The sequence below is a fragment of the Panthera onca genome, chromosome X, assembly GCF_046562875.1.
Source record: "Panthera onca isolate mPanOnc1 chromosome X, mPanOnc1 haplotype 2, whole genome shotgun sequence".
NCBI classification, from domain to species: domain Eukaryota; kingdom Metazoa; phylum Chordata; class Mammalia; order Carnivora; family Felidae; genus Panthera; species Panthera onca.
The window spans coordinates 109,517,458-109,530,296 of NC_138357.1; the positions used below are offsets into that span (position 1 = coordinate 109,517,458).

Here is a 12,839-nt window from a genome sequence, read left to right on the forward strand (position 1 = left end):
ACCATTCATTTTTCCCACTCACTAGGAAGCTTAGGGATAGGGACTTGGGTAAGGGGCTCACAGATTTCCAAGCTGAGGTCTTTGCAGCTCCTGTGATCTTTCTTGCACGATCCCAAGATGGCTGCCATGGCCTCAGCCATCATGTCCATATTCCTAACAGCAAAAAGGAGGAAGGGGTAGTGATTGAATCAAGAGAACAAAAACTTTCCCAGATGTCGAAGTCAGCACAGGCTAAGTGCTGTGACAAAAAAGGCCACTGATCAAGGGATCGACATGATAGATATTTACTTCTCACTCTTGCCAAGGTCAGTTGGTAGCAGAGGGTAGGGGCTAGGGGTGAAGGATAGGATGTAGCTTGGCTCAGTCCAGTCATGCAAGAACCCATTTAGACTACAGGGCTTCCAGGGTCCTAGTAGGCATGAATGTCCTTCCAGCAGACAAAGGAAGACAGAGCGTGGGGAAGTGTGTAGAAAGGTTTATGGGTCAGGTCTAGACTGAGGTACTAGATTTTTGTTCACATTTGACTGGCCAGATTTCAGTTACGTGGGTCCACATGAATATAAAGGGAGCCAGAAAATACAGTCCCAGAATGAACACTTCTTCCCAGCAACGTCTCCGTGCCATGGACGGGGAGCACGGATCTCTGGAGGAAGGGCCGTCTCTGCCACATTGGAGATCCATAGCAACTTCTGCATAGATTGTATTGCCTAAAATTATGGTACTTGATCACCACTGCCTGCAACAAAGCCTGGGAAATGTAGCTTTCAGCCAGTACGATTACAACCTCGGATAGCTTGAGTTTCTTTTGATAAGAAAATAGTGGGTAGGCAACTAGCAATGTCTGCCTCATGTGAGGAAAATTCTTAACACAATGCCTGGCACTTAAATGTTCAGTAAATGCTAGCTATTGTCACTGCTAGGATAGCTTTCTTGGGGACAGATGTACTATCTGGCATAGCTGTATTTCCTGCTGTAAATACTTTGCTTGACATTCTGGTTTATTGAGTGCAGAAACTAGGGTCAGAAAATCTGGATTTAAATCCTGGCTCGGTCCCTTACTATCTTCTCTGAGCCTCGGCTTTTTGATTGAAAAAATGGAAGGGTTTAGACGTGCCCCACAAACTTGCTGTGTGGATTAGCTTAGACAATGAGCTCAAATGGGCCAAGAGCATCCTTTTGTACATATTATGTACACAATATTACAACTGAATCTCAAGTGGAAGCAACCCAAATGCCCGCTGCATTAGCTTCCTAGGGCTTCCATAACAAAGTGCCACAAACTGCGTGGCTTAAAACAAAGGGACTTATTCTCTCCTGGTTCTGGACGCTAAAAGTCTGAAATCAAGGGGTAGCAAGACCAGGCTCCCTCCCGAGGCCCTACAAGAGAATCTTTCCTTGCCTCTTCCATTTTCTGATGATGGCATGGTGATCCTTGGCTTTCCATTGCATGACTGCCCTTCTGCCTCTGTTCCCCGTGGTATTCTCCTTGGCATGCCTGTGTGTCCCTACTCTGCTTATAAGGACACTAGTCATATTGGATTAAGGGCCCACCCTACTCCAGTATGACCTCATTTTTTTTTTTTTAGTGTTTTTTCATTTTTGAGAGAGAGAGAGAGAGAGCATGAGTGGGGATGGGGCAGACAGAGTGGGAGACACAGACTCCGAAGCAGGCTCCAGGCTCCGAGCTGTCAGCACAGAACCTGACACGGAGCTCAAACCCATGAACCGTGAGATCATGACCTGAGCAGAAGTCAGACGCTCAACCGACCGAGTCACCCAGGTGCCCCCACTATGACCTCATCTTAACTAATTACATCTGCCATGACCCTGTTTCCACATAAGGCCACATTGTGAGGTACTGGGGGTTAGGATGTCAACATGTCATGGTGGGGGAAGGGGGCCACAACTCAATGCACACATAATATTCATTATATAATGAATGAATGAAGAAAATGTGGTATATCCACATAATGGAATATTCTTCAGCCATAAAAAGGAATGAAGTACTAATCATGCTACAATGTGTGAAAACATAATGCTAAGTGAAAGTAGCCAGACACAGAAGGTCATACCTTGTATCATTCCATGTGCACGAAATGTCCACCACGGGCAAATCTATGAGACAGAGAGCAGGTTAGTGATTGCTCAGGGCTGGGGGAGGGGCACTGGAGAGTGACCGCCAAAGAGTAAGGGTGGGGTTTCTTTCAGTGGGGGGACAAAAATGTCCTCAAATCATCGGTGGTGACAGTCGTGCGATGAAAATGCACAAATGAAATGCCGCCATTTTAAGTAAGTTTGGGCCTCTACCTTCAATACATTACATTTCCAGGGTCCGGAAAGAACCTATACACGTCATCCGACAAATGCTGCTGGAAAGCTGAAAGGAATCCTAGGTTAGGGAGGGAGAACACAAGACTTTGGGGGAAGGAGAAGGAGATTTCGCTGGCCAAGGGATTGGGGACAATGGACATCCACTGTCCTCTAATTTCAATGCTCTTTGCTCAGCATCTGGGAGTCTTGCTAATTAGGAATGCCATGAGTTCCTTGATCCGTAGCAAGTCCACACCCTGTACCTTGGCTCAGCCTGTAGCCCTGTCATCACTGACAGAAGTAAACCCACTATTCTGTCTTCCCTAAATTTACACCTAACGTTCTCTTCACAGGTCACCTTTGGCAGGCCATTCAAGGCCCTGTTGTAAGAATGTCCATGAAATTATCCCTGCAAGGCCACGAAATGATGCTAAAATTTGAGATCTCTATCCATATTCCCCATAGCACCTAAATATTCCAACTCTATTTCATCCTCCAGACAGGAGGGGGGGGCAGAAACTCCTTTTACACAGAGAGAGAAGGCAACTGAGAGCTGCTATGTTGATGTTGCATGCTGCCACATTCCTGGCCCAGGGCCAGGCGCTGCTGGAGATACAAAGAGGAATAAGACCCAGAACTTCCTCTCAGGGGTCTTTGAATCTGGTTGTTGACAGCGGTGGAGGTGGGTGAGGTAGAAAGAACTGGCCGGAACCAAGGTCTGTGACTCCAACTGTGTCCCTAACTACTCCTTGAGTGTCAGCCCTAAGGCCCTCTGCGGGTCTTGAAAGATTTCCCCACTTTCTCTATGTGCATTATTCCAAAGAAGTTTCTCTGGCTCTCTCTTCTCCATCCCTCCACCTCTACCTTTCAGTAAGTAATATTTCTTTTTGAGGTGACTCTTACCTGCCTTCCTCTAGCCCCCAAATCAGCAGGCCATTTCTTCTGTTTCCAGTCACCCCAAGGTTAAATACAAATGTCTGTTGCATTAACAGGAAGAAAATGGAACTGAAAGAAAGTTTGCCTAATTTGTAAAATAAAAATGAGTTTCGATCCCGGTAGCTTATGTATTATTCTTGTAAGGACTGGGTTTACATCGATCAGCTTTTCCATGGCAGTCAAGTGTGGAATGTGGTGAAGTTAGAAATGTAATTGTGTAGACATAAAAAATTGCATCTCTATAACCATCATCGGGACACTTTTCTCAAGACGCTATCTCGGTGTCCTTCAGAGCAATAACTATATCAATTGAGAATGTAACAGAAGCAACTTAAATGTTATGCCTCGTTTACTTCTGGTAGGGCTAATGTGCTTCAGAGCAAGACTATTACTCATGACATAAGGTACTCTCAGACAGGCTGGAAACGCTTCAAGACCATTAAAATAAAATGCCAGCCATTCCTGCTGTTCAAATATTCTTCAACTTCTAATTTAAGGCACCAACACCTAAGAATGTAATTGTGTTATTCTCTCTGATAGCTGGAATCTATCTAAGCCAAATGCCGGGGAATTATGGACTATTGGGGCTACGGGAGTCCAGAAGACAAATGAGGTGGGGAAAATGTGTTATTTTGTACCGGCACGTTCAACGTTTGTGCTCCGTTATCGTTTATGTGTTAAAATGTATTCAAAGACAAAAGTGCCTGAATTGTCTTTCTTCAGCTGAATTGAAGACGAGGTTGGGGAAATGCATAAACCACCTCGAGATCTGAACTCAGAAGTCAGAAAGAGAAAGACTCACACACCTGTACTCAGAATTACTTTTTCCACTAAATTTTCTCTAGACTTGATTGTTCATTTTTGAAGCAGGAAGTTGTCTTCTTGATAAAGCAGTCCCACGCATCACCCCCTTCCTGGCCCCAGAAGAATTCACAATTCTCTCCCTGATGAGCAAGTGGACCACAGTTTGAAAAAGGCACACCAGATCAGAAAAAGGGCAATTTTAAAAGCTGATGCCGGGAAAGGTGATGCTTCCCCATCACATGTGGAAATTACTTCTGTTTAATGCCTGCCTTGGGAGGGGCACACGTTAGGCGCAGGGACCCCATCGGCACATCAGGGCTTTGACTGGGACACGATGCCAATTCAAACTGTCACACAGTGCAGGGAGGGAAAAAGCCTAAATCAGTTTCTATTCTTTAATAGAAAGCAATACTGTAGTTTAAATTAGCAAGGCACGGCTGAACCACTATTTAAAATGCGTTTGCACTGACATCCCAAGAAAGGGGTTTTTTTTTCTTGTTTAATTGCACTGTCAGTGTGGAACGCTTTCACTTAAAACCATTCTGAGGTAGACCTTTTAATAGAAAGTGACAATTTAAATTGCCATGATAGCAGCGTAAATGGTGCTTAAAGTCATTACTAAACTCACGTCGCACTTGGCTCCACACCCGGCTTGGTAAAGCTGAAGGAAAGGTGGGGGGGGGGGGGGCAGGGAGGCAAGTCACTAAGTGGTGAATCATTAATTCCTTTTATATTCTTTGTAATAACATCAGCTGTGATGAAGTCATCTGGCTCCCACTGGATGTGAGTACGTTTCTACTGAATTCCACATCGTTCCATTCTAACGTTGTCCCAAGAAGCGCCTATTACTGAAGAACTGCTGTAGTCACGGGCGCTCACTTCCCGGCTGTTACTTTGCTTTCTTGTCTTCAGGCCCACGGTCTGGAAGAGGGGCTGTGGTTTCCATTTGCTGGTTGGAATGGAGAAGTGAAGGTGTTAGATCTATTTCCTTTCTTTACTCTGCCTTGAGTCAGTCAGCTTCTCCAGGTAGTCCTTGGAAACGAGAGCTTTCGAGGGGCACTGTCCCCAGAGCCCAAGGTGTCATCGCGAGTTGAGGTCAAGGCCCTCTGAGTGGTGCCATTGGTCAACTGGTGCCATTCGATTGGTTTAACCGCAACAACTGGGTGGCCAAACCCATGAGGCCATATCTGGGACCACAGGGGTGGCAGCACCATAGAATCTACTGGAGCCATGCACCTGGAAAGGAGCTCACTAGCAGGTTAAGGTTGAGTTTAAAGGACCGGGGACAACGGAAGGGATAGACGAGGAACAGAGAAGCCTGTGCGCGGGATTGAGAACCACTCGGTCACCTCAAGTCTCTCACTCAGTTTTCTCCAGTCTGAAAAAGAAGCCCCTAAAAGCGAATTCATCATTTGGTTGTCGGGCACAATAGTTCAACTAGTTTATCACAGAGTTACCGTGTAAAAATATGGTGTGCGTTCCTTTTTATCACGTAAACATTACCTCAAAGAGCTAACAGCTGTAACTGGGCTCCCAGTAGGGAAATGTGCTTCACATTTTAAACATCAAACACTCTATCTAGGACAGGGTTTCTGAGTAGTTTCCTGAAGTCATACAATTTAAGGGCTCTGGGAATGACCGTACACCTTTCAAATTTATCCTAAATTAGACATTTAACATTTCTGAAATTTCCATCACTCAAAATGGGAAGTGACCCTGGTGATCCTCGGGGGCATGACATTAGGGTCTTAATTTCAGGGGGCTGGGGATGGGTTATAGAGAGTCCGTGAAAACCATACACAGATTTGCGGGGGGGGGGGGGGGGGTGCTTTACTAAGTTCATTTCTTTCATCACATTTCAAAGAACTTTATGAAGCGAAGACAAAGCAAAACAAAACAAAAACCTTAAGAACCATTAATGCAATCTTACTTCACGAAAAACGAAAAAAGCAGAGAGGTGGTTGACTTCCAGGGGTCACGCTGATAGCCACTGGCCAGGCTGCACAATCCCAGCCTCCGATTCCCAGCCCGACACTGCCTTTTTCGTTTTTTACAATTTCTCTTCCTTTTGCAGAAAGCTGCTTTCTTGGCAACCTCCACTCCCCGGAACACAACTGTCCCTGGCAGAGGCAAGAGGGGCCTCAGAGCCCCTGAAATTACTGTCGCAATGTTCACGCCTGTCGGCCCATGAAAGGAGGACCCGAGAGATCATGGATTTATTTACACCATGTATTCATTCATTTAACAAAGATTTATCCAGCTCAATATTTCTCAGTGCTCTATTCGTACCTAATTCTGACAAATTTTGTTATCCACCTTCAGAGAAAATAGCAGGAAGTTAGCTGGAAGAGGACCGCAAAAGGCAGAGAAATTGATCCACAATTAGGAGCTACTCGCCCACAGCCTGACAGCAAAGAGAAAGCAAACATCCACGGTCGTGCTGGGAAGGCTCTGAGCCCTGAAGCGGACGGTAAATGGCTTCTCACACAGTCTGATCGCGAATGTAGGGCTGGGCAGAGTTCGCTTTACAAAACTCTTCATGTAAAGGGTTAAAATGTATGCCGTGTGATGAAAACACACATCTACACAAAAACCTGTACACAAATGGTCACAGCAGCGCAATTCAGAATAGCCAGAGGGGAGAAAACAATGCAGATATCTGTCTGCAGATGAATGTGCTCTATCTACACAGCGAAATATTATGTGGCCATAAAAAGGAACGAACTACTGACACCCATTACGACGAGAATGAACCGTGAAAACATTACGATGAGTGAAAGACACCAGTCACAAAGGGCCACGTAGTCTATGATGGCATTTATATCAAATGTCCAGAACAGGCAAATCTATCGAGGCAGAAAGCTTAATTGTTGCTTAGGGCTGGGAAGGATGGGCAGTGGGCGATAACCAGAGGATACATGGGTCCTTGGTGAGGTGATTTACGTGTTCTAAAATTGACTGGTGATGCTTGCACGCATCTGAATATGTTTTAAAACTACTGACTTGTACACTGTGAATGGGTAAATTGTATGCTGCATGAATTATATCTCAATAAAGCTGCTGGTTTGTTTTTTTTTTTTCAATGCACACCATACGAAGGCTTAAAACCTAAGCTCTAGCCTTGTGGAAAATCGCTTCTCCCTTTGGAGCCAAACTTGGAAACGTCACTGGTCTTAGGGAAGGGGTAACACATGAGGCTAATTCACAGCAGGTTCTTAGTGACGTCCGCTTTTGTTATAGTAACAAAGGCAGCAGAAAAACCCATAGAACACAGGATGTCAGAAGAAGTATCAAAGAAGGGAGGAAAGAGAAGAGTTAGAAGGGAAAATACACACGATACACATACAGCACAATATTCTGCCAGAGAATAAACTTGAGTTTTGGACTCAGTCAGCTAGTCACCTTAGCCACCTTAGGGAAGATGATACTCAGAAGAGGGAGGGGGGAATCTAGGATATAAGTAAGTTTACTATGTTTTGAAAGGCCAAGTCTTGTTGGAGGAAACTAACTGCTGATATCCAGAAAATGGAGCAGTTGGTCTCTTGTGTTTAAAGGGTCAAAGGAGACAAAGTGCCTGGTGCAACAGGGGATAAGGCAGAAGACAATCTAAAAGCCTCGAGAGAAGCGATGGCCCCTCTGTTGTCTTTGGGGACACTGGAGGAGCCCTTTGGCACCAGTGCCATCCCCAAGACTAGATAAAGGCCAATAGCTGTGAGTGCCACAAAGCAGGGACACCTGGGCCAGCCTCGGGTATCAGGGCACCGCAGGGGACCAACTTGTGCGGCTGAGAGGACCGGATGCTAAGAACTGTGACCTATGGAAATCTATATGGCACGAGCGGAGCACCCTGGGGTGAGCCAATCACTGAGGAAGCACGACACCCCCAAGCCGGGCCCGGTAAACGTCACAGCAGTGAGGCCAACAGCAGCCATACAGCACTGGTGTTGCTCGTGACACCGGGAGGCAGCAAGAACCCCGGCAGCAATGCCAGCACAAGGCGACAGTCAGCTGGGATCTTCCGTGTGCAGTGAGAGGCCCGCAATGTTCTCGGACCACCTGCAGGGGCGAGGGGGAGCCAGAGAGCGTGATGGTGGACTTATGGGCCACCTGACCCATGTGGTCCTGAATCCATCTTAACTGAACGTGGAAAAAAAAGAGACGGGACACGCTCAAACCCTTCAGTTTACGGACAAGTTCGTGCTGGTTACGACAGAATAATATGCCCTGGAAGCAGTATGGAAGTCTGGAATTATGATGTGTTTTCCCAAGCGTTATCTCACATCGTCCTCATGGAGTCCTGTGAGCAGGTAGGTGGCTGACATTATTCTCCCCAAGTGTCAGATGAAGAGACTGACGCTTGCCGAAGCCAAAAGAATTGCCCCGCATCGCATAATGAGTAAGCACCGAAGCTCTGGCTTCCACAAGGTATTCTGACCCTTAGTCCAGTGGGCCTCCCGTTACTCCATGATGCCCTCCAAAAAGGGGGGAATACATAAGCCCCCCACAACTTCAGGATCTTCCTGGCTCCGGACTGGAAGCAATGATCATAGTCCAGGGCCATCATTCCTAAGTGACCTCACTTTGGCCGCGGCTGCTTTTCTTGCTTCAGTCCACGGCACTCGCTCTAAGAAAAGCTTCCTCCATGACTGAGGCAGGCCCGGGCCTGTGCCCGGATCCACACACCCTGACCAAATCCTGCCACGTCTGCCTACCACTCCAATCACTTGTGAACTCACCATGTGACGGACAAGCGGCCCCTAGGCTTTGTTTGTCAGCACGTCTCCGACATCAGTGCTGCCTCGGCCTGTTAAGAATGTGGGTCTTCCTAACTCGAGTGGAAGCTCTTTGACACTGGGGCCTTGTTTCACCTGCTTGTGACTCTCAGCAGCATCTAGCGCATAGAAGGAGCCCATAAACCGCTTTGAACTGTGCCTATTCCTTTCAAACACACAGTGGGTGCTTGGCAAATCCCTGTTAATTGCCTGGTTGGCAAATTGACTATTCTCCAGTCCAGTCCTGTGCAAAACAACAACGATCCTCAGCGCCTCCGCCCACGCTGATCCTTACAGACCTGTTTCCTCAGCCAGTGACACACAGATGACACCCTCTTCCTACAGAGTCACGGTTAAGAGCAGGGGTCCTGGGACCGCCTCGGTTCGATCCCCTATCAGTAGTGGTTGTGTGCCCTCCAACAAGCTCTGGGCGTGTTGCTTCCTGCCTGTGAACTGGGGACGAGGAGGATGATAATGGTTTCTTATCACTTAGGGTTGTTATGGGAATGAAGTCGGGGAGTCTGTGCTCAGAACTGTGACGGAGCACAGATGAGCACGGATACGCGCCGGATAAACACAGCCAGTTAAGCTTACGAGTTGGAATTGCACGGGCCCTGCCCAGACGGCGTATCCAGTAACCAACACCGGGGGCTTCTCTCACCCCCCTCAGCTGAGCTGCAAGTAGATAAAAAGCAGATTCTAAAACCGCCCCCCCAAAAAGAGGAAAGGAGGGTTTAACAACCGTTTTTCTGGGAATACCCCCCTCCCTCTTTAGATGGGGAGCACTCCCTTTCAAAAGGGAGTACTGTGTGACTCGGTGGAGCCGTTAGAGTCACAGTGGGTCGTCGCATGCTTCGTCTCGGGGCAGCAGGGCACGTGAGCCTGGCAACGGCACTGGGAATTGCGTCACGTCGCCCAACCGCTCAAAGAGGCATAGGCTTGGGTGCGTGTCATTTCAGGGGTCCCGTCACTATTAGCCACCCATTCAATCAGTCATTCACACATTGATTCATTCACTTATTCATCTAGCAAATACTTATTTAGCACCACGTGGAAGACATATGATAAAATGTAACTGCTATGTTCATCATATACCCTTGATCCTCTGGAGTCCCCAAACGGATTGACCGACACATAGTTCACATCCTAGTCATTTACAAACAATAGATAAGATAAATGAGTAAAATGTGTGGTATTTTAAGACAGTGATATGCTAAGAAGAAAACATAAAACAGGGAAAAGGATACCGAAATGTCAGGGGATGAGTGCTGAAACTCTAGATAAGTTGGCCAGGAAACCAAAATCAGTATCCTTCCCGGTTCTCCAGAGAAACAGAACCAACAGGATGGAGACAGAAAGCATGGGAGATTTTAAGGAACTGGCTCACGAGAGTGTAGGGCTGGCAGGTCTGAAATCCGCAGGGCAGGCCAGCAGGCTGGAGTCCCAGAGAAGGTTCGATGTTGCAGTTTTGAGTCCAAAAGCGGTCTGGAGGCCGCGTTCCTTTTCCTGGGAGGACCTCAGGCTTTTTCACTTAAGGCCTTCAGTTGATTGCCCGAGGCCCACCCTGTTGGGGGAGGTCATCCAGAGGACATAACCGCCAGTTGACCCTTAAGCTGGACCTTGGCAGTCAGAGGCTCCCTCCCCTGTCCTTGGAATGTTTCTTCGGCTTACCGGTCCCACACTAGGAACCGGTTTCAAGGACACAGCCTTGAGAGTGTAAGGTGTTTCTGAGCCCATCTGGACTGGATACGTGGCAGAATCCTGTTAGAGCCCCTATATAAACTTTTAACATTCTGGCAGGGGGTGTGGAGATCTTGTCCCATGGTGCCCAAGACAAGCCTGACAAGTTCCCTTGCTTATTAAACCTGCCACCCAAATGTAGAGTGGCCTGCCTCTTTCCTCAGTCTCTCCTTGCCCTCCTCATCCGGGGGCCAGTTCACAAACCAACGACACCCACATTGTGGAGGGTAATCTGCTTTCCTCAAAGTCTACTGAGAAGGGGACTTTTGAGAAAAAAATAATCAGAAAATGAGAGAGTGAGCCACACAATACCCGGGAAGGAGAAAAACAGGTAGAGTGAGCAGAACCGGGCACAAAGGCCTTGAAGTGGGAAAATGCCAGGAGGCGAGTGAACAAGGGGAAGACGACTGGAGAGGAGACCAGACTTGCAGAGGGCAGACCGCGCGGGGCCTTGTGGGTCTTCGGAAGCACTTCGGCGTTACTCTGAGTAAAATGGAGGGGAGGGTTTCAACGAAGGAATGATGGCTGTGACTTGGGCTCTGACAAGATTACTGGCTGCTGTGTGGAGAACGGGCCGCAGGTGGGCAAGAACGGCGGCAGAGAGCCCAGGCGTGAGGCTGTGCTGGTAACCCAGGACAGATGATGGGGGGGCTCGCGTCAGCGTGGTGGCAGTTAGGGCTCGGGAGAAAGGTCGAGGAGAAGTCCTTGAATTCTGGATGTAGTGTGAAGGTGGAGCCAGGAAGACTTGCTGGCAGACTGGACATGGGTTGGGAGCAAAAGAAAGGAATCAAGGAAGACACTAAGGATTTTAGCTCCAACCATTGGAGCTGCCATTACCCGGGGTGGTGACGTTCGCGGCAGTAGCTTGGAGTGCAGTTGTGTATAGCAAAGACTCTGGGCCACATAACGGGTTACCTAACACACAGCAAAGCGGAGGTGTCATACAGGCGGTTGGGTGTGCAGGTCTGGAGTGTGGGAGTGAGGCCCGTGTTGGGGATATAAATCGGCGATTAGCAGCATGCAGATGGTGTTTACAGCTCCGGGGCATTCCATGAAATCACCCAGAAAGTGAGAGCAGATACAAAAGAGCTCCCAGGAGTGAACCGCGGGCCACGTCGACACTTGGAAGTTGGGAAGCTAAGGAGAAGCCGACAAAAGGGATGAGAAAGCGTGATCAGAAAGAGAAGACCAGGGGCACCTGCGTGGTTCAGTCGGTTGAGCCTCTGACTCTTGATTTCGACTCAAGTCTCCATCTCACAGTTCCTGGGATCCAGACCCGCGTCGGGCTCTGCGCCGACAGTGCGGAGCCTGTCTGGGATTGTCTCTCTCCCTCTCTCTGCCCCTCCCCTGCTTGTGCTCTCTCTTCTCTCTCAGAATAAATAAATGAACGTAAAAGAAGACAAAAGAGGTGAGTGGGGTATTGTGGGAGCCAAGGAAGAAAGTGTTTCAAGGAGAAAGTGACCAACATGTCAAATGCTACCGCTGAGGACTGCGAAGTGACCACTGGCCTTAGCAATGTGGGGTCGTTTGTGATTGGGGCAGTTTTGGTGGACAGATGGGGACAAGGCCTGATTGGGTGGGATCTTGGAAGAAGAGAAGCAGAGATCTCAGGGACTGGGGACGGATGCCACTGTAGTATTTAATATAGAAGAAATAAGGGCACATGTATATGCTGATGGGAGACGTCCAGGAAGAGGAGAAAATTGGAGATGCAGTGAGAGAGAAGACTGCCGCGGCCATGGCCTTGGGAGGGACGGAATCTAACGCACAGGTGGAGGGTCTGTTCCCGGCCAGGAGCACAAACCAGTTATCCATGTTATCGGAGTGGAAGTAGATGTGGGGGGAGGATGGCCGTGTTGCCTGGACCATGCACTTCTCTTCTAATCCTGGCCATTTTCTTAGTGGAATAGGGAGCTAGGTCAATCTCAGGTCAAAGTGAACACGGAGGGCAGGGGGAGAAAAGAGGTCGAGAGTTTGAAGCACATTTTTTTTTTTTTTTAAACCCAATGCTGAATTTTGCTTCCATTTCTGTGAGTTGGAGGCAGGCTGTCTATCCAAGAGTCAGAGCACAGGACACATAGAGCCTGGAGCGAGCCAACCCAAAGGCTTAGGTCCATAGAAGCATCAGTGTCCACAGAAGGGAGGGGGAGGAGAGCAGAAAGGACCCCAAGATGCCTGCGGCAAGACGGGAGGCACCCCAGAAAGGACAAAGGGTACATCAGGTAGGAACTGGGGATACCAGTGTTTAGCCACGTCGACTAGTGTTAGAGCCCATTG

At 48.2% G+C, this 12,839-nt stretch overlaps 1 long non-coding RNA gene across 1 annotated transcript in view; it reads right to left on the reverse strand.

Annotated features, from left to right (window-relative positions):
* The window catches only part of LOC145713881 (uncharacterized), a 136,245-nt gene extending 125,798 nt beyond the window's left edge, over nt 1–10,447 (reverse strand). Inside the window, exon 1 of the long non-coding RNA XR_014136697.1 lies at nt 10,210–10,447. This is a non-coding gene — a long non-coding RNA (uncharacterized LOC145713881). The remainder of the gene's footprint in view (nt 1–10,209) is intronic.
* Between the last annotated feature and the right edge of the window lie 2,392 nt (nt 10,448–12,839).